The 21,457-nt window shown below is 45.9% G+C and overlaps 1 long non-coding RNA gene across 1 annotated transcript; it reads left to right on the top strand.

The window, feature by feature from the left end:
* Positions 1 to 765: 765 nt before the first annotated feature.
* Positions 766 to 21,162, top strand: LOC115509709. The gene is made up of 3 exons (XR_003967464.1): positions 766 to 778; positions 15,990 to 15,993; positions 21,072 to 21,162. It is a non-coding gene; the product is annotated as an uncharacterized LOC115509709 (long non-coding RNA).
* The last annotated feature ends 295 nt before the right edge of the window (positions 21,163 to 21,457 follow it).

Genomic DNA, 21,457 nt, shown 5'->3' with positions numbered 1-21,457 from the left:
CAGTCTTCCCAGGAGGGGCCAGCGTTTCTAACTAGTACCTTGTATGGCTAATTTGGAACGATCCTTTCTTTAACGGAAGTGATATATTTTTATTTATTTAAAAAAAAATTTTTTAATGTTTATTTATTTTTGAGACAGAGAGAGACAGAGCACGAACGGGGGCGGGTCAGAGAGAAAGGGAGACACAGAATCCGAAGCAGGCTCCAGGCTCTGAGCTGTCAGCACAGAGCCCGACATGGGGCCCGAACTCACGGGCTGTGAGATCATGACCTGGGCCAAAGTCGGACGCTTAACCGACTGAGCCACCCAGATGCCCCGGAAGTGATACATTTTTAATTAACCCAAGGAAAGCATTTCTTCATTCATACACTTAAGTGTTTGCTCTTCTGAGGTATTAGAGTCTCCTTTTCCTAGTTGTATAGTAATGTCAGTATTGGTCACGCTGCCTTGCTCTGCAGGAGAACTTTATATTCTTCTAAGCACCTACCTATACAGCCTTGCCATTCAGATCTCTCAACTCCATGGGGTAGGAAAGATAAGCATTATTTTCCTCCTTTTAGTGTTGTAATCCCAGAAATATTGAAGCCCTGCCCAGGAATGTGGTATTAGGAACCTGGTTCCTACAGGAACCTGGGATTAGGGTTGAGGTGTCCTGATCCAAGGCCAATGATCTTGATTTTCTCAGGCTGCCTGGGGGGCCAGCTTGCTCCAGGTTCTGAGGTGTGTCAGAAAATGTTTTACATTCACTGAGATTTGGGACAGAGCATGGGCCTTCTGTGTGTGTGATCCATTTATGGTGGTGTGATGGATGCACGGAGGGGTCAAGTTGAAGGTCATGGTCCAGAGAGCATCATCAGGAAGCTTTGACCTGGGCAGAAGACCCTAACTGGCTTAAATAATCTGAGAAAGCCATTATATTAACACCTCCATGTGATAAATGGGAACTTCGAGGCCAGAGAGCAAGCAGAGTGACAGCCACCTCAGTGTCTTAGTTCCCAATCCAATTGCTTCTCTTCTTCAAACATTCTCCTCACTCATACTCTGGAGTTTCCCAAAGTCTTGATAGCAGTGGTGATGAGACTTGGCCATGTTTTGGTTGTTTGGGCCCTGTCAGTATGTCAGGCCTTGAATCCCACTTGAGGGAGACTTTATCCCTCATAGGACCCAGTCTCCTGGACACTCTGCTCTGGATGAAGTGTGGCCTCTGGCATTACCTCCAACCTCCCTATCTTTCTCGACCCTTCCAACTTGCTCCCAGGACTCTGGAAACATAGGATCTGCCTTCTGCTCCCCTCGTTCTTGGGGGCTGAGGTCTTTCAGGTATCCTGTCTATCCCCAGGCCTCCTTTCCAGCTACCCAGCCAGCCTTTGTTAGCTCTCTCCGTCTCTCTCTCTCTCCTCTCCCCATCTTCCCCTGGCACACCACCCATCAAACGAACTGAGTCACTTGGAAAATGTGAGAAATCACTTAATAAAGAACTGCCCTGGGGAAATGGACAGGTAAAAGGCTTTAAATAAATGATTTCATCTCACGCTTAATTTAATAAGAACTATGCCCACAGTATCTCCACTAGTAAGGAAGATAGACAGCAGATAAGTGGACAAGAAGAACTTGTCAGCTCTGGGGCATGTAATCTCCATGAGTCCAAATGTCTCTCTCCTGATGCAAATACGGCTGTGCCAGGGAAGCAGTTCTCTGCCTGGCCCTACGGAGAAGAGAAAGGACTGGGAATCAGGCCAACCTGATGTCAATTCCAGATCTGTGTAACTCAGGGTAAATGACTTAGCTTCTCTGAGTTACATTCAGGAAATGGAGGAACGATACTTACTTAACTTTATCCATTACACACCACACACACACACACACACACACACACACACATGCACACACACACACACACACACACACACACACACGCCAAGTGCCAAGCCCCATGCCAAATGTTGGGAACACTCAGTAAGGACCAGTATGCCAGGAACACCACAAGCTGAGGTAAAATGGCACGAAGAGTGTAAAACGACAGGGCAGGAACAGAGAGGCTGGTCAACCTTCACCATCCAGCGCAAAGAGGTGCTATTGGCATTTGATGACGTCGTGGTCAGGAATCCTGGCAAATCAGAATCCTGCCCTGCTTCTCGTGTTTTCTCTCTTCCTCTCAGCTCCAGAAAGTTCCCATAGGAAGGAAGAGGAGCCAAAAGGGAATGAAAATTACACTTATATGCTGCACAAATGCAGATCTTGAACAAAAGCTGGGTTGAAGCATGAAGCTCAGACTGTAAACTGAATGACTTCCTACTTCCTCCTAGGCCCGCATCCAAAGTTTGTGAGCTCACCAATTTCTGTCTGGGCTGCATGGAGGAAGTCAAGGACAGAGGGGAGTAATAAGGCCAGGTCTGTAGAGTAAGACACGGCCTATTTACTAAGCCAGCTTGCTATCTAGCCAGATGGAGAAAGAAAAGTGAATGCATGTGACCCATTAATGCACAGCATTCCCGCCCACCTCTTCAGGTTAGTACTCTCCATGGAGAAGAACTAGGAAGAGGGTAGGAATGGAGGTTATAAGGAATTCTCCTTTCTCCTAGATGAGTCAAGCTAAGAATCCGGAAGCCCAATGGGAAACCCCCAGAGCTCTTCAGCCAGGACAATGCGAAGTAAGATTTGCATCTTTAAGAAGCACAAGTGCTGGCTTTGTTCCCCCAAGATCAACCCAGAGGATCTGTGAGATAGAAAACTGTGGGAACCCCCAGGGATGACAGGAGCTATTTTGATTTGTTGTGTGGGGGTGGTGACTTTGGCCTGGGGCTGCAAGCACTCCCTGGGACTGTCAAATAGAAAGAGCTGTTGGCAATCCACAACTGCTTCTCCACCAACAGTTCCCTGAGTCAAACCCCGTATTTACGGCACCTGGGAGGTGAAATTGGGGCAGTGCGGAGTGGGAGCTGTAGGCTCCAGTTGCTGACAAAACCAGGCGGGGACCAGCTGGCTTGTTTTCTTATCCCATCTCCTTCCCACCCCCAGGGATGGGGAATTACATTCTAAGGAGTGTCTCCTCCGAAAGCACTTCTGCGTCTGGGGTGTGGAGAGGAGGGTGAGGACCAGACTTGACCTGAAGGTTGTTTTGGATGGTGAGCAGTGATTGACTATGTCTTATGGGGGCGGGGACAGTGCCCACTTGAGAGGATCCGGAGACCTTTCCTTTATAAAATATATTAAGAATTATATTTTATAACTGTACTAACATAAAGATTAATATAATCCAGGCTGGATTCATTATTACACATACATTGTTATTACGTTAGTTTTTTTCTTTTTATATTAAAGTGAATTAGAAATGACACATTCTCATGGGTCTTTGAAAGCATCATGGAAGCCAGGCACCATGCCTGCTATGGTGAATGGATAGAGAACTGTGGTTTTAGGCTGCCTGAGGCTCCCTCAAGGTTTATTCACTGGCCATCCCTTGAGCCTTTTGGCATCTTCCCCTCCCACCCCCTATAATTATTGCCTAACACAGTAGCCAATACACATAAGAGAAAACTAGCCCCTGGCCAAAAGAGCTGGCCACTTGAAGAGCTCATAAAAAAGGAACCAAGTAGAAATATTAGTTATGAACACCTAATGTTTCAAATATAGAACACAGTAGATGATTAAATAGCTGGATGGTCACAACTGAGAAATGAATTCATAAATCAGAAGATGAAATTGGAAAAGCAGACAGAAAAAGGAAAGAAATGGAAATAGGCAAGGAAAGTTAAGGAGACATGGATTTTAGAGGTAGAAATGCTAATATCTGGATTAGAAGTTACCAGAAAGAGACAGAAATAAAAAGGGAGAAGAGAAAACATTTTTTTAAATGTTTATTTATTTTTGAGAGAGAGAGACAGAGCATGAGCGGGGGAAGGCAGGGAGAGAGGGAGACACAGAATCAGAAGCAGGCTCCAGGCTCTGAGCTGTCAGCACAGAGCCCAATGTGGGGCCCCAATTCACGAACTGTGAGATCATGACCTGAGCCAAAGTCGGACGCTCAACCGAATGAGACACCCAGGCGCCCCAAGAAAACATTTTATAAAGCAGCCGAGCTGTATTTCCTGAAATTAAAAAAGAAAGAAAGAAAAAAAAAAGAACCTCAGATCCAGAGGACCTGTAGAGTGTCAAAGAGGAAAACATTAAAAGGCTCACACTTATCCTCAGTGCAGTGAATTTAAGACTATTAAAGACAGAAATCCTAAAGACCTAGGAAGTTCATCAAGCTGCCTGGATAGGAAATCAACACTCAAAAGTCCATTGCATTTCTACCTGCCAGCGCAAATAACTAGAAAATGCAATTGAAGGGAAGGTAGCATTGACAATTGCATTGAAGAATATAAAATACTCAGGAATAAATGTAATGAAAGGTAGTAAAGACCAGAGGAATGGTATTAAGAGATATTTTTAAAGCATAAATAAAGGGGAAGAAATACCATCAGGAAAGCTGATTATCAGAAAGTTGTCAATTCTTTCTAATCTGATCTACATAGTGAATGAAATTCCACTGAAAATCCATTAAGATATTTCTTTCTTTCTTTTTTTTTTTAGAACTTGAGAAAATAATTCTAAAATTTAGTTGGGGAAGTAGAGGGCCAAGAGTAGCCAGAGCACTTCTGAAGGAGATGATCAGGAGAGGACTCATTTTGAAGCTGTTAAGGGTAAGATCGTGTGGTACACCCATACGGTTCAGGGATGATGAGGCTGACCAGTGCAGTATAGCAGAGAGCTCAGAAACAGGTTCACACAGTGTGGGACTCTGGCACGAGATAGAGATCACGCATTCAACTGATGGAGAGAGATGATTAGTTAATAAATGAAAATGGGGAAAAAATGATTGCCCAAAAGGAATAGATTAAATAAGATCTCTTCTTCATAACACCATGTGGATTAAAGACTTAAAATTTCAAAAACAAAACTTAAATTATGCTTGGTAAAAAAAAAATGCGAATATCTTTTATACCTTGGGGTAGAGAAGGATGCCTTAACATACAAAAAGTATTGCCTCAAATAGTAAAGATGAATAAATTTGAGTATATTAAAATAAAGATTATTTTGTTTTTCAAGAGACAACCTGAACAGGCTTAAAAAAACCAATTCAGACACTGGGAGAAGATATTTGCAATATACGTGATAGACCAGGATTAGTGTCAGAATATATTTGTATATATATAACAACAGACATTTTATTTATTTTTATTATTTTTTTAACGTTTTATTTTATTTTTGAGAGACAGGAGAGACAGAGCATGAGCGGGGGAGGGGCAGAGAGAGACGGAGACACAGATTCTGAAGCAGGCTCTAGGCTCTGAGCTGTCAGCACAGAACCTGATCTGGGGCTCGAACTCATGGACTGAGAGATCATGGCCTGAGCTGAAGTCAGATGCCCAATCAACTGAGCTACCCAGGCGCCCCTACAACAGACATTTTAAATAAGAAGATGGGTCCAATCAAGCCAATAGAAAGATGGATATGAGCAGGGATTTCACAGAAAGGAAGCACATATGGCCAATAAACATATAAAGAGATGTTCCTCATCATTGGTGATCAGGGAAACACAAATCAAGACCATAATGAAACACTGTTTCAGACTCATTTGATTAGCAAAAAATTTTTTAAAGTTTTGGAGTATGTGCGCCCACAGCCACACGGTCTTTTGTGCGTTGCTAGTGAGGGTATACATCAGTGGAGCCATTTTGAAGAAGTAGTTTTTGCATTATTTCCTTAAGTTTCCAACATAACCTACGCCCCAGATTTTCACTCACTCACATATATTCAGGAAACACGCGCAAGAGTATTCAGAGCAGCACTGTTCACAGCAGCAAACACCTGCCAACAAGCCAAGTGTCCATCTACACAGAGTGGACAATTACAGTGTGGCATATTCCCGTGTATGGGTTAAAATAAATGCACTGCAAAGATAGACAACAATATGAATAAAACGCAGCAAAGCAAAATATTAAGTGAAAATATTAAGTCCCCCCCCCACACCCCTGTTCCACACAGCATGGCATTGTTTTTGTAAAGGTATTAATAGGTAAAATTTTACAAATAACATTTTAGGAATTATATAGAGTAAGAATCTTAAAAAGGAGTACAAGGAAACAAAGAATCGGGATTCAGGATTATTACCACCTGATGTGAGGAGGAGGGAGAAAAGGTTAGTTGTGAGGAGTGATCATATCATTAGATGTAAATTCATAGAGACAGAAGTAGATCAGTGGTTGTCAGGGGCCCTAGGGGGCTTGGGATGGGAGAATGGGGAGAGATTGCTACTATGTACAGAGTTTCTTTTTGGGGTGATAAAAAGGCTCTGGAATTAGATAATGGTGATAGTGACTCAACTTGGTGAATATATAAAATCCACTGAATTATAAACTTTAAAAGTGAATATTATGACCTATGAGTTATATCTCAATTAAAAAAACAAGAAAGGGGCGCCTGGGTGGCGCAGTCGGTTAAGCGTCCGACTTCAGCCAGGTCACGATCTCGCGGTCCGGGAGTTCGAGCCCTGCGTCAGGCTCTGGGCTGACGGCTCAGAGCCTGGAGCCTGTTTCCGATTCTGTGTCTCCCTCTCTCTCTGCCCCTCCCCCGTTCATGCTCTGTCTCTCTCTGTCCCAAAAATAAATAAACGTTGAAAAAAAAAAATTAAAAAAAAAAAACAAGAAAAATTTTATTATAAAACTACAGTAATTAAAAACAAAACTCTAGTAATTAATATAGTGTGTATTGGTTTAAAGATGGACAATCAATGGAACATTGAGTCCAGAAATAAATCCACAGATATGTGGTCAAATGATCATCAACAAAAGTGGAGAAAGGAAAATCTTTTCAATAAACAATGCTTAAAAAACTGGATATATGTCTAAAAAAGAGGAAGGAAGGAAGGAAGGAAGGAAGGAAGGAAGGAAGGAAAGAAAGAAAGAAAGAAAGAAAGAAAGAAAGAAAGAAAGAAAGAAAGAAAGAAAAGAAAAGAAAAGAAAAGAAAGAAGGAAGGAAGGAAGGAAGGAAGAAAGAAAAGAAAGAAAGAAAAAGAAACAAGCTTTGACCTACCTTGAACTACATAAAAAATTTAACTCTAAATGTATCATATACCTCAATGTAAAATCTGGAATTATTATAAAAGTTCTAGAAGAAAACACAAGAGAAAATCTTTATGATCTTGAGTTAGGCAAGAATTTTTTAGATGCAACGTCAAAAGCATGATTTCTTTTATTTAAAAAGGGATTTTTTTTAAAGAGCAAGTGGTAAATTGGACTTCATTAAAATCAAGAACTTCTCTTTAAAACACATAGAAGAGCATGAAAACACAAGCCACAGACTGGAAGAAAATATTTGCAAATCACATTTCTAAAAATGGAATTTTATCCAGAACATGTGCAGAACTCTCAAAACTCTGTAAGAAGTAAATAAGCAACCCAGTAAAAAATGGGCAAAAATTTCAACTGACACTCTACGAAAGACAATATGTAAGTGGAAAATAAGCACATGAAAAGATGGTAAACTTATTTGTCCTTCGCGAAATGCAAATTAAAACCACAATGAAAGACTGATACTAATTTTAGGATGCCTAAAATTAAAAAGACTGATCATATCAAGTATCATGATGATGTGGAACAACAAATTCTCATGTATTGCTGGTGCGAATATAAAACAACCACTTTGCAAGCGAGCCTTACGGTTTCCTAAAAAGTGAAACACACCCTACCACGTAACTCAGTCATTCCACTGCTAGATATTTGCCTGAGAGAAATGAAGTCAGATGTATACATAAAAACGTGTACCTGAATGCTCATAGCAGCTTTCTTTGTAATAGCACCAAACTAGAAGCAGTGCAAATGTCCATCAACAGGCGAATGGATCAAAAAATCATAATGTATCCTTCCAATGGAATACTACTCAGCAATGAAAAAGAATGAACTATTGATACACACAACAACAATCTCAAAATAATTAGGCTAGGTGAAAGGATCCAACAAAAAAAGAGTATTTGCTATATGATTTCATTTATATAATACTCCAGCTAATGTAAACTCTGTTACTATGACACATCGGTGGTTGCCTGAGAATGGGGGTGGAGTGAGCTTCGAGGTAAGGATTGATTGCAAAGGGGTATAAGGACATTTCTGGTGGCCATAGATATGCTCAGTACCTCGATTGTGGGGGGGAGATGAGGGGTTGTTCCATGGGTGTAAACATATTTCAAAACTTAATGAATTATCCACTTGAAATATATGTGATTTGTCATTGTTGTTTATCCTTCAGATAAAGATACTGGCCTGTGTTCATAATTGGAAGCTCGATGATGGGTATATGAAGGTTCATTACACTATTCTCTCTGTTTTTGCATATGTTTGAAAGTTTGCCCATTAAAAAGTAAACAAATGTCCATAATGGTGATGGTTTTAAAATATTTTTACAAGTTCTTTGATCCTCCTCCCTTCCATAGATGAAGTCCAAACTCCACCCCTTAAGTGTGTGTGCTGTATCTAGGGATTGGCCTCTAGGCCAATCAGAAACCGGCCCATAGAAACTGGAAGGAATGGTGCATGATTACAGAAACTAGGTCAGAAATGACAGTGCAGTTTCCCCCTTTCATTCCTTCTTGGATAGCTCACTCTGGGGGACGCCAAGTACCTCATCATGAGGATTCTCAAGTGGCACTCATGGCAAAAAACAGAGGTGTAACGCTAACAGCCAGTGCAGAACCAACTTCTCCTGCCAATGACCATGGCAGTGAATGTAGAAGTGAGTCCTCCAGCCCAATCAAGCCTTCAGATTACAGTGCAGCCCAGCCCAAATTTTGACTGTAACCTCATAAGAGACCCAAGGCCAGAGCCACCCAGCTCAGCCATTCCAGAATTCCCAGCCCATAGTAACGTTGTGAAAATGAATGTTTGTTGTTTCAAGCCAGTATGTTGTGCCATTGTTTGTTAGGCAGCAACAACTAATATACTAACATTAAAAAAAAAAATCAAAAGACAGGCAGAAAAATTACCCACATGAAACATGATCGGGCATCTTAACCAAGTCAAAAGTTTCATTCAAGTGTCAGCTTCTACAGCAAGTGTCTACAGCTGATCCAGACCTCACCCGTGCCTCCCCTTTTATGACCAGCTGCAACCCTCACCTGGTCCACACAGTTAGTCCACACTACTCTGCACAATCTCATCTCCCCAGAGCCAGTCTTTGTGTTCCCAGGGAGGCCTATAGATTCCAAAGGTCATCCCCTGCTTCCCTCATGACACAAAACACAGGGCAAAGCTCATGGGAATACATACTTTTTGGTAGATACAAGTCAGGAATTCCAAACAGTACCATTCTCTACCTCATTTAAATTAGAGAAAGAGCAGGCATTTCTCTCTTGAGAGTCTCATCTCACTCTAAAGAATGATGACAGCAAAAGCCAACAACGTTCAGAGGTAAGCATTTTCATCTGTTTTACTGATGAGGAAACGGAGCCTCAGAGAAGTGAAGTAGCCCCCGCAAGTTAGCACATCTGGAGAGTGACAGCATCACTATTGGCCATCAAGCCTGGCTTGCGTGGGTGCTGGTGTGCTCACAAGATGTCCATACCAGGGTCCGTCCTCCCTCTACTGATGAGGGCGTTCAGACCCACGAGCTGGGGAACAGTGTGTGCATTACCATCAGCTGGCCGTGTTGTTCCTCCCTGCCCAAGATAACCTTCCCAATCCTCTGAGCTTCTCCTTGGTGAGCTGCCAAACCCACTTCCTCTCTCTGCATCGCCTTCCCAGACCCTCTGACCCACCATGCTCTTCCCTCCCGAATGTAATACAGCACTGCTGGGATCTGGCACCGCTTTCTGGATGGATTACCCATTTCCTTGTGTGAGCAGACTGGGTGTACCTAGATCCTCTGTCCATGGGGCAGGAAACACATCTCAGAGATTTGCCCCACGGTGCTGTGTGCAGAGACTATGGCTACACAGCCATCACCTCTGGGCCTCTCAGACGTGAGGACTCTGATTTCAGGTGAGCTGAGGCATCACAGCCCAGACCTTGCGGCTGCTGTCAGGAACCTCCAGCATGGCTCCCAGACCCAAACCATCAGGCCAGGCTGCCCTCAGGGGGTCAGCTCCACCTGGTCCAGCCCTCTGTGGGAACAGGATTTCTGAACATACTGGAAAGACCACATAGTTTTTTATCGCAGCTGCAGAGGCATGGTCGGAGGCCCTCCTCCTCTTTACTTCCTCCCCACCCTCCCCACCCAGGCATGTGGAGCCCAGGGCCCTGGGGGGTCAGAGGTGGAGGGTGGCCAGAATGCTGACTCCAGAGGGAGGGATGGAGGGATCTGCTGTCACTGCCCCTGTCCTCAGGGGTACAGAAGCCCTTTGGGATACCAGGTCAGAGGGCCATGTCTGCCCAGGGCTCCTCTTCCTAAACCAAGACACTCCCCTATGAGGAACACTGTTCTTCCAGGTCACAGTGTTTCTGAGACTATACAAAGCTACCCCGGTGACCTTGTGGCCCAAGAGACAGGCTAGGAGACAACTGCAGACAGAGGGTCTCTTATCATCATCACTATCTTGAAGGCATGAGGAGCTAAGGACACAAGAGAATAAAAGTCCCTACCCTCAAAAACAGACCATCTAGTTGGGAGGTAGGTACAATGTTAAAAAAAAGATGTCTTTTTAAGACAACAGCTAGGGGTATAAGTCCAGATGGCCACTGTACTCACCAGGATGTCAGGAGCTCAGAGCAGGGAGAGTGACAGTGACCTGAGGTTATGAGCATGCGGGCCTAATCCCAATGGTCTTAGTCAGTGAGTATGGCAGTGGGACCCCAGGAGGGATCTCAGACATTTCTGAACCTTGGTTTCCTTGTCTCGAAAACTGTGGTGCTAACAATGCCTATTTCATGACTTTACTATGAGACTCGAGTGAGAGCGTGTATGTAGTCTGCACAGAGACACCAAGGTCCACAGTGTGTCCAGTCCATGCTCCAGCACGCTAGTGTCCAGGGAGCGTTCCGTAGCAGATGGCTGCTGCCACTGCTGTTCCTGACAGCCCTGAGTCTTAAAGGATGCCGCAAGAGCAAGAGCCGGAGCAAAGGTACAGAAGCAAGACTGGGCAAGCCTTATGTAGCAAAGCACGAAGCAGCTCATCATGTTCCACATTGGGTGAGATTGTAGGAGGGGCTAGAGATCTGGCCGTGGTCTCCCAGACGAGGAGACCCTAGATCCTCTGTGTAATGTATGCTTTTCCCTGTCCCACGCTGCTGCCAGGGAGGCCCAGAGCAGAAAAAAAGCAGAAGCAGATTAGGAGGATGCCGGGCCCAGTGTTGGTCCACTCTCTCCCGTGGCTCAGCTCTGCCCTGCTGGGCTGAGGGAAGCCTTCACAGAGCATGGGGTCCAGGTGGGGAACATGAACAACTAGGGAGGTGGAGAAAGCCATCCCAGAAGATGGTAAGGAAGTGGTGGTCAGTGCTGTGGGTACATGGGTACACACATTCAAGCTGATGCCCACACACACAGGTACTCCCCCCCTGTCCCCGACAAGAGTATGGACAGATCCACCCAAGGCAGGGATAAGTGCACGGAGGTACACAATGACATCACACGTTCACACAGTGAATAGACACAGCAGTACAGAGATGCACAGACACACCAGAGCTTGAGTGCTACATCTAAGGGAGGTAAGGGCCTTTCTGGGCTGCTGTCTTGAGATGGGTGTGTTGTCTAGTGCACAAGGGTGCCTGGCTTAGCCAAGAGAGGACAGTGGGACTGAAGTCCAGCCCCCACCTCCACTTTCCAAGCTATGGGCCTTAGTTTGGGGCTATGTCTTCCAGGAGGAAAAGGCTCCTTTTCCTGTGTGCAAAATCATAATTTACTGGCCACGCCCTGTACCCATGAGACGGCATCCACTGATAGGACAACTTTTTCTACTTTGCCAAATGGGCTAGCAATGGTCCTACATTTGCCTTGTTCCAGGCTGACTCCCCAGCACCTAGCACTATGCCTGGCACAAGGTAGGTGCTCAATAAATATTTATCAAATGAATTAAAGGTATATTGAAAGGGCAGACCCAAGTGCCTATGCAGAAGCACACACATCACATGTATAGACATAAAAACAAGGATCCTCATAGAAACAGGTGTGACTGCAGGCAGTGGGGAGCCTAGCAGGGAAGCTTGGGCCAGGCTAAACTTGACTATTCAGAGAAGGGGAGGGTATTGAGGGAGGGGGGATGTAGGGGCAGCAGAAAGAAAGGCACGGACAGGTTCTGAACCCAAAGTCCAGGAGTCTGCAAGAGAAATCCCTCTTGAGAGTGTCATGCTTTCGAGTTTGCAAATGATTTCTCTGGCTCACTTTACATTTGAGAGAATCAAACTCAGAAGGGAAGGGACAGGTCCAGAGTCACGTGACTAGGAAGTGGTAGTCTCTCCTATCTGTGTGCAGTAAGAGTGGACGATTGTGGGGTGCCTGGGTGGCTCAGTCAGTTGAGCATCTGACTTTGACTCGGGTCATGATCTCGTGGTTCTTGGGTTCGAGCTCTGCATTGGGCTCTGTGCTGACAGCTCAGAGCCTGGAGCCTGCTTTGGATTCTATGTGTGTGTCTCTCTCTCTCTGTCCCTTCCCCACAGGTAGGGGTTCCTCACAGGTAGACAGGTTCTGTCTCTCAAGAATAAATAAATGTTAAAAAAATTAAGAAAAAGAAGAGTGGACGATCGTGCTGGAGGGGTCTATGTATGCTAGGCATGGAGGACCTTGAACGCCAGGGTAAGACATTCACGTTTAGGAATGGGGAGCCACGGGTGGATGTGAAGCCCTGCAGATACCCACCTGCACTCCCCAACACAATTACTGTGCCTCGAGATGCCTAGGGACTGAGGTGCCCTGTTCCCATTTAATGGACACCATAAAGCCTAGACCACTTCATAAAAACTAGATGCTGTACAACATGGACATACCCACAGACACGGAGATCCACACAAGCCCATGCAGTGGGACACACATAAAGAGACCCCCCGGAGAAGCAGGCTGTGGAACAGAACCTTCCCTGCAGTCACAGGAAAACTCCCACTTGCACACTATAGCACAGACAGACATGCTTGTGCAGGCACAGAGGCCCACACACAGATGCATAGAGCACAGGCAGGGCCCTTAGGTTTGGGCAAGCTGACTGTCCTTCTGCCTCACATTTTGTCACAGAGGGATCCATGGGACGCTTACACTAGTGGTCAGCAAGCCAGGCCATTGGCCCCGAGCTCCCTTAGGTGAGTCTGAGACCTTTCCCTGCATCACAGTGTGCCTCAAATAATCCCTTGGGCCGAACTTCAGCTTCTGCTCTGCCAAGTCCCTTCCCTGTATTGGTATCATCTGAGCCTCTGAGTGCTCCTGGGTAGCAGTGATATTATCTCCACTGGCAGGGGAGGAAGCCAGGACCTGGCCTAACCAAGGTCAAGCAGTGACCTAGCAGGCCTCTCTCCCCACACTAAAGCAATGCATTTCTCCCAGAAGACTCTGCCAGACCCCCTCTCTCCTATCTCCCCAAACCCTCCCTTGACAAGCCTTGCAGAAATGTCACAAGGACATGGGAGTGACATCTGTGGTGGGTGGAGAACTCTCAGAGGAAGGAGCCAGACACAAGGGCCACTGTGGGAGCTGAGAACAGAAGATGAGGCAGCTCAGACATCCTTTTTAGTCCCTTTCCGTCATGCCTATCCATTCTTCCATCCCCAGAGAAGCCCCAGAACTTACATGCTTAGGACTGGGAGGGGACGGTGGAGACTGGCCCTCAACGGGCCTCAGCACTTTGGGGCTCCCTGTAGGGCAGAAAGCTAGTTAGTACCTTTGTGCACATAATGATTTGCCTGAGGCCAGTGGTGAGCTGGCTGTTGGCTATCCTATAGCAAGCAAGACAAGGTAGATATGAAGAAGGACTTTCTGTCTCTGAAGCTGAAATGCAATAGTCTATGGGTCCAAGGAGAAGAGGCAGCAGCTATGGTTCTTAAATTCATTAGGGCAGACCAACCTAGGGGGTGAGGCCTGTGGGGGCCATCCAGTTCTCTAGCTCCCCAAACCATTAACAGATCTGATAGCAAGTAGCATTGGCATTGCACATCTTTGTTTACAGACTGTCTGCTATAGCTTATTTTTGTCAATGAATATATTCATCTGGGAGGAAGGAGGGTGCAGTTGGTCAAGAGTGGGAGCCTAGAGTGGCTGCCTACAGTCAAATTCCACTGTATTCTGTCTGGTTTGGGCCAGTCTTTTCCCTGCTCCAGGCCACAGTCTTTTCACTTGCAGAATGGGGATAATAGTACCAGCCTCCCTACCTTGAGGGTTAAAGGAAGTTGTTAGCATGGCACCTGGCACCTCAGATAGTTCAGTAAATATTAGCTATTTGGATGAATTCTTCTGTTGATTGGTGCCCTGCCTCTACCTGTAAAGTTGGTTACAAACTTGGATTCAATCTTCCCAGTAGCCCTGGGGATAACCATGTTTGTCTCCAGGGTACAGTTAAGGAACCCGAGATCCAAAAGATCGAGTGATTTGCCTTGGTCCCGTAAGTGAGTCCAGGCCTCTTGCCCAGACCTTTGGGCCCCCAGTGTTGTGTTCCTTCCCGGTACCATTAGTTGACCCCGCTGCCTGTCATGCAGCCCCTGGAGCCTGGATTGGGGACGCTGGAGGAGTGGGTAGGAGGACAGGGCCTCTTAGCTTCAGAACTGGGAGCTGCATGGCAGTCTCTAGATGTGCATGGCATAGAGTCTGATGGTGTGTCCTTTGACATGGATTTATACATTTTTAAACCTGAAAGCTGATCTACAGTGACATAAATCAGACAGCGGCCGAAAGGAGAGGGGGCTGAGTGGAAAGGGGCATGAGGGAACTTTTTGGGGAAATGGGAATATCTAGAACTCCGGTGGTGGTTGCACCCAAATTGTAAAGAATGATCAAACTGACAGTACATTTTGTTATATGTTAATTTACCAAATGGTATCAAGTTTAGATGTAATTATATAAATTACATAAACAAAGAAGTCCGAGCCTACCTTTGGGGGCTCTTTGAGCTATATAAGGGGATTAACTCCACCTCAGTGCTCTGTGGCCACCATGGGCAGTGCAGGGACCTCTGAGGAAAGGCTTCAACTGCATCTGCTATGAGGGGTGTGCACCCTTGCAGGCACACATGTGCACACACGTTCACACTCAAACTCAGATGTGGGAGAAATGATAGGGACAGGGCAGGGAAGCATAGGACACTGGCAACTGAGCGCTCAAGGTAGGCTCCAGTCTCCTGTTTGCCCCATAGAGCTGCGCACTGTTGAGGGCACCAGAAGAATGTGGGGGTGGGGTGGGGGTGGGGGCACACAGAAGAGTGTGCCATGAGCTGTAGCTGGAGTGAACCGGCCATCGCCCCAACTTCACTACCCTCCTGGCCGTTTTCTGGCCTCCCCTTCCTGGGAGCCCTCCAGAAACCCTGCTGGGCTGAATCGGTTCTCTGTCTGGGACCAGGGCATTCATCCACGAATTGAGATGCTGGAGCTGACTCAGAGGACAGGGAAGCTTCAAGGACGTGAGTGAGAGCACGCTGGAGCTGCCTATGCCTCCCACACCACCCAGGCCCCAGCAGGAGTCCCAGGCTGCCCTGACAGGCCCTCCATGCAGAGTCCATGACCACACAGGTTTCCTGGGTGGTCCCCACCACCCCTATCACAGGCCACCTGCTGGGACAGAGGGAAGGACTCTAGAGGAGCCGAGGAAGAGCAGCCACAGGGTGAGAGGGAGGGGGTCTTTCAGCTCTCAGGGTTTTAAACTCTTGTGTTTCAAAATATTTATAAGATGCATCTAAGAGGAAAGAAATAGTTTTGAGATCATCTGCTATGATAGGTTATCCAGACCATATATTCATTTATTTATCCAACAATGTACTCAACTGGAAGCTAGCTTATTCTATGCACAGCTCTGTAAGAGGCCCTTGAATTGCATACAAAGATGGATAGTATAGTCTCTGCTTTCATAGTGTTTACAACCCAACTAGGCAGACAGGCAGGTAACAAATCACAATAACAAAAAGAAGGACATCAGGACAACTAGCAGCAGTGGCCCAGAATGAGTGTTCATTCTGGCCGGAGGGGTTTACAGGAGGCTTCCTGGGAGGGAAGCATGGGTTGAGCCATGAAGACTGAATGCATCTGGTGAGGGGAACAGCATGAACAGAGATGAGGAAGGTGAGAAGAACGTCATGGGTTCCCAAATACTGAGCCTCTGGAGATGGTAGGTGGGGGTCTGGCCAGTCTACCTGATCATCACCTCCCTGCTCCCAGTTGACTGGATCAGGCCGGGCACTGCTCCAAGTCCTGTCCGTGAGGTGGTCTGGTGAGAACTCTCCACCCAAGGAATATTGGGACTAACCGGCTCAAGAGATTCTTTCCCTGTGCGGGATGAAGTAGATGTAGGAAAAACAAGGCAGCTAGCTGGTTGTAAGAGCAGAAGGGAAAAGGCAGAGAAGGGCAAGATGGCACACCTGTCTGCAACAAGTAGAGCTCAAGAGTCGAGGAGGTGATGAGGTAGCCCAGGTTCTAAGCTCAGGAAACCAGAGCTCACTGTCCACCTAGGTCTTTCTTGGTGGCTTTTCCTGGCTTTTGCCAGCAGCCCTAGTCACGTGGTTGAGGTTTGCCATTGCCTGATTTCCCTTGTCCTCCACTCCCCACACCTGCTGCAGGGGCAGTCTGATCTTTACAATGAACATCATCATGAAACAAGTACTTTGAAGTACAGGCTGAGGAGCTGAAGTTCTGGTTTATGGGCAGTGGGGCACTTGCCAGATTTATGAGCTATTTAGGAAGACCCTCTGGCAGCAATATGGAGCATGGGATAGAGTAGAGCAAGACTGGAGGAAAGAAGGGCCTCCTGATGGCTGTCCCAGCTCTAGCAGAGAGGCCCTGAAGTGGAACTGGTAACTGTGGCATAGAGCCACATGGATGGTCTTCAGAGACCTTAAGGAGGTAAAATAGATTAGATATGGTGACAGGTAGGTGGGGAATTGGGGCTGAGGAGAAACAGTCAAAGACTCCTGGGTGCAGAAACCATGAGCAAAGAATAGGTTTGGGAGAGGAAATGGGTTGAGTTGAAGGACCTTCTAAGACATTGAGCCCAGGAGAAAGATCTGGGTCAGGACATAGAAAAATGGCAGGTATGACTAGAAAGTTTTCAACCACAAAGCATGACTGACCTCTCAGGTGGGCCAAGATGGAGCCATAGGTGGTGAGTGACACTCTCTGGCACTCTACCCCTCCTCTTGGTTCCAGATGAGGAGATTCCAAAGGCACAAAGACATTCAAACATTATTGAGATGACCCAACTAAAAATCGGCAGGCGATTTGAACAGGAATTTTACAAAAGAGGACATCCAAACTGCCAATAAACACATGAAAATGTGTTCAACAGGCCCACCTCTAACACTTATGGTCCCAGAACCCACAAGTCTAGTGATATCCCAATTAACATCAGTCTTAATATTTCAGTGATAAATTGAGTTAACTATTAACTAAAATATATTCTATCCACCTAACTCCACAATACACATTCACAATGACCTGGGAGGCCAGGTTCAAATTTAGAATCATCACATTCCTGGGAGTTCCATGCCTGAACGTGGAAGTTCTGATAGAGTGGACCCACTCTCCTCTTTTTCCTACCCCCAGTGGCATCTCTCTCTGCAGAAACTTCACACTCCATAGGGATAGGCCAGCCTATGTGTCCAAGGTCCACCCACAGCTAGCAAATTTCTGCCCTGTAGCTACCCTTGAGAGTAGAGACAATGTGTATATACAGTACAGTCTACCCTTGGAAAACAGGCCTGGAGAAGTGGTCTGTGTAGACTCTGGAACCTTGTTTGTGGACATTTGGGCAAAGAATTCCAGAGTCTTATGCATCAGCTCAATCCCTAACTGAACAACTTAACTTCTATGAGCCTCAGTTTGGTCACTATAAAGACTCAATAAAACCTCCTCCACTAGCTTGTTATGAGGTAAGAACATTATGTAACTCTTAATTCCCATTCAAATGTTAGTCCCATAAATTTAATAGTACTGGGCTGGGCACTGTCACCAGGAATAATGACAAGCTGAGAGGGGGCTGGGCTCCCGCTGACCCCCTCCTGCAGCCTCACAGGAAGGGGAAAAGGTAGCTAACCAGCCCAGTCCCGGGACCAGGTGGGCAAGAGCCTTGGCCAGTTTGGCCCCCCTCAGGCCTCCAGGCGATCCACAGCCTTGGCTAGAATGCCTGGCTGGGCTGGGAGCTCTGGCAGCAGCCCTGAGTTGGGTAACAGGATTCTGGCCCCAGCAGCATATCTGCCAACTGGGCTGGCTTGCAGCTTGGGTAGAGCTGTGTGAGTGCCAGAAGCAGGGAGACCTATTTTTGCTCCAGCCACAGGCCAAAGGCTGGAAAAAAAAAGTTAAATTAAGATGGCCTTTTTTTTTCTTGGCACATAAAGAGTGCAACTTGCCTACTTTTGAACAGAAGTGATTACAGAATCTGGTAAAAACAACGAATCCTAAATATGTGTAGGTCTGCCCTGAGGCTGACACAGGGGTAGACACATGAAGACAGAGGACAGAAAGAGAAGTGAGGAAAAGGGGAGGAGGAGGAAAGGGGGATAGAAAAGAACAAGCGGAAAGTGAGAGGAAGAGGGGCAAGGGGAGGGAGAGAGAAGACGGGGATGGGGGAAAGGAAAGAGGTACAGATACACAGATACACCAGGGAGCCTACAGGAGAAAGAGAGGAAAAGAGACAGACTGACAGAGACAGAGAAGATTTGGCAGGTTTGGAGGAATGCATGGAAGGAGGCCATGAGGTGATGTGTATTTGGATGTGATTCTTCCTGGCTAACCATTGGTCAAGCTCTTCAACTTCTCCCATCTGCGAACCCCCAGAGAGGCCATTTTCAATGCACAATACCAAGCAATCCATGAAAGAAGAAGAAGTTATTCTTGATGACCTCAAATGTTGTCTCAAGCTAAGGGGGCACCTTCTTCTTCTGTGCTCCTGTTACTTCCTTGAACGAAGGCAGAAAAAGGGTCAACTGGGAGCAGACCCTGGTAGACAGGGGCCATCCAGCCCACCTCATGGTGAAGATACTCAGAGAAGGTGAGATATCTCCTTCCAAATAGCTTTCCAAAATATCAGGGTCCTGGGCCCAGGACCAGCCAAGACATTGGGCAGCCGCCTCCAGGGATGAGATTTGAGAAGTGCTAGGGAGACAGCCCTACCCCACAATATCACCCCCATTCTCTGTCAGGGCCTTGGCCTCAAGGTAACAATCCTCAGCCGGGTCAGGAGTCAAGCTGCTAGCTGGAGGTCCCTCACAAAGTTCTCCAAGTCCTAATTTCCTATCTTCTATCAGGATCACATTCATTTCCTGCCCATTTCCCAGGGTTGCCGTGAGAACCAACCTAACAAATGGATGCGCAAGAAAATGGCCTGAGTTTGAATCTGGCTCCGCTGCTAAGTAGACAGGTGAATCAGGCCCTCTGTTTTCTCACTGACAATATGACCAGGAATAAGTTGCTGTGACAAAGAAGAAAAGTAATTATTTATAGGGATCTAGCACCAGTTGGTGGCCAGTAGGAAAGTGCTCAGGTACTTTCTCTGGCATAAGCTGTAAACTAAGACATTATTAGGATTCCTTTTTGTGTAGGGACCCATATCACTTTTTGGACCCTGATGCATGTATTCCTGGGAGGGAAACACATCTGAGCTGTTGTTAACGTATTTTCACAAAAATTTTCCAATAGGACAGGCGGTGGAGAGCAAGTTTCTGATGGCCTGCTGCCACACAGCACAGGTAAGGTCGGATGAAGATAGGTGAGAAATTGATACAAGGCTGGGCACTGCCAGGGTTCAACCAGGAAATCACTCAGTGCCCCACCTGGCAAATTCTAACATGTTCTTGAAGACTCAACCCAAATGTCACCTTTTCAGTGACACTTTCCCAAGTAGAGATAGTTCCTTCTCTGGGTCCTATCACTCTTTTTCACTATTCTGTTACCTTTCTCACATTTTACTGCAGTTATGGCTTGCCTCCCCCCATCAAACTGAATTCTTTGAGAGCGGGGACTGCATCATGTTCAACTCTGGATCACCGGCCCCTGGCCAAGTGCCCGGTTTCCGAAAGGCACCCAAGGTTTATTAAATAAATACCCAGGCTTGCCTGCCCTCTGGGGAAACCAGAAAACAGAAATGTTTAACCTCTGAGAAGATCCTTGTTATCAGAATAAAAGCCCTTCCGTTTGCAGAGCCTTTACAGATTACAAATTTACATATCTCATTTGCTCCTCAAAATGGTCCCATGGGGTAGACTGGAAAGGTGCTGTGCCCCACAGGACAGCTGAGAAAAAGAGCTAAGGAAGGCTAATGGTTTTACAAGGTCATCCAGCCAGTGAAGGGTGGAGCCAGGACTGGCGCCCAGGCCTCCTGAATTCTAGTCCAGGACAAATCTGCTAAGTTCTTGCTGGGCTGAGAAACTCCAGCCAGCTGAGGAAAGAAATGGGGGATATTATTTTCTGTTTTTTTTTTAAGCTAAAGCACTATATACTTTTTAAAGAAAGCTTGTTAAAAAAAAAAGCCCAATAACTAAAACCTATGAAACATCTAAAAGCAGAATATTCTATAAATTTCTTTTATACATTTAAATTTATTGCATTTATCATTACTGAGTTGCTGAATGAGAACAACAAAGCTGTTATAAATCACACAGAGGTAGAGATTATACATGAGCTCTGCAGCCTAGTGAGCCTCATTATCAAATGAATTTATGTATTTTGTCTTGAATCACAATTGTTGTTTAGTTTTATAGCTTATATTAGGGAAAGTAGCTAAGTGCTTTCTAATGACCATCAAGGAGGTGCCAGATCATTACAAATATCACTTTTCTCCATTTGTCACACAAATGGACTCATGCTATAAATATTGCCAGAAGCTTTTTTTTTTCTTCTGGCTTTATATATGTTGTCCTCTCTTTGACATGAACAAACACAGATCAGCATCTCTTCCTAATGGTGCAGAGTATTCTGTATGCTAAGTTCTGGATGTCTGTGTCTCCTGAAAATTCATAGGTTGACACCTAATCCCCAGTGTGCTGATATTTGGGGGTGTGGCTTTGGTGAAGCAATTAGGTCATAAAAGTAGAACCTTCATGAAAGGGATTAGTGCCTTTATAAGAGACCCCAGAGAGCTTCCTCACTCCTTCTGCCATGTGAAGAGCCAGAGAGAAGACCACTGCCTTTGAACCAGGAAGCAGGCCCTCACCACACACTGAATCTGCTGGTGCTTTGATCTTAGACTTCTCAGCCTCTAGATCTGTGAAAATCAGTTTTTGGTGTTTATAAGCCCCCAAGTCTATGGTGTTCTGTTATACCAGCCTGAATAAACTAAGATACCATGAAAAGGATTTATCACTATTTGCTTA

The sequence above is a fragment of the Lynx canadensis genome, chromosome A3 (assembly GCF_007474595.2).
Source record: "Lynx canadensis isolate LIC74 chromosome A3, mLynCan4.pri.v2, whole genome shotgun sequence".
Classification (NCBI taxonomy): Eukaryota; Metazoa; Chordata; class Mammalia; order Carnivora; family Felidae; genus Lynx; species Lynx canadensis.
Note: the sequence above shows the minus strand (reverse complement) of the source record. Positions and strands in the feature narration are given on the sequence as shown.